Source organism: Maylandia zebra, linkage group LG14 (genome assembly GCF_041146795.1).
Source record: "Maylandia zebra isolate NMK-2024a linkage group LG14, Mzebra_GT3a, whole genome shotgun sequence".
Taxonomy (NCBI): domain Eukaryota; kingdom Metazoa; phylum Chordata; class Actinopteri; order Cichliformes; family Cichlidae; genus Maylandia; species Maylandia zebra.
In genome coordinates this window covers 19,394,794-19,395,968 of record NC_135180.1, presented here as the reverse complement: position 1 = coordinate 19,395,968, position 1,175 = coordinate 19,394,794, and positions in this window count along the sequence as shown.

Genomic DNA, 1,175 nt, shown 5'->3' with positions numbered 1-1,175 from the left:
GTAAATCGCAACTGGAATCTCAGCCATGGTGTCCCATTTCCTGTTAAATCTCAGCACGGTTCTTGTTCACACAAACACCGGAAACCACATCACACATTAACAACAAACAAAATCCAAAAATAAAATAGTTTAAATACCCATAACAACACTTTTAGATTAAACTCTATCAACTGCCTCCTTGGGTTTCTAGAATTTGTCACTTTAAGGTTACTTTTTTCATTTCTTTATAATAGCTGTGAGCTAAACAAGCTTGTGGGACTTAAGGCAACAGGATTTTGTTCAGATGAGTTGGAGTCAGACTCAAAAAACAGAGTGAGACTGAAGTCAAGCCTAAATAAAATGAATAAATAAAAATATGCGTGCACAGCAGAGAAATTGAAGCATATATTGCACTCAAAGGTTTTTTTCTATAAGTAGCTAACATTGTCAGATTACTTGGGCTACCTAAAAAAACAAAACAAACTGGATGCTAAATAACAGGTGATTAAATCAGAGCATTAGTATGGGTACACAAAAAAGTACATGTTGTTCAAGAGACCCAAAGCATTCCAAACAACTATAGTATGACTACCCATATTGCAACATAACTCAGATCTTTTTTGTCTTGCACAAGTAGTTAACTGTCACGAGATACTCCCCTTTTTTCTCGTTTTACTTGCCAACTTGACAGGAACAGCAAGGAACTCATCACAAAATCTCCGCTTCTTCCACATGACTGGTCTTGCAAAAGTCAATTAGGCGTTTTTTTTAACTCTTTGCTGTGTGCTCATAATAAAACAAAAGTTTAAATGGGCCTTCAGATAAGATTAAATCAGTTCCACAGCAAAACTGGATTCTCAATCACTCGCATTCAGTTTGAAGGATTGAGACATAAAGCTGGTTTTTCTTTTTTGCAAAGTGACTATTCGTGAGGGGAAAAACTTCACACCAAGAAAGAAATGTGTTTGAGATGTGCATGAGAAATGTATAACTCAGTGGAGAAAACAGACCAGAAGCCTCCACAAGCACACACACGCACACACACACATGCACACACACACACACACACACACACACACACACACACACACACACACACACACACACATACTAAGGCACACATCATCCAGATTTCACTCTTTTACAAGAAACCACAAGCTCTTACTGCCCAAAGGCAACAGAAGGCCAATAAATAA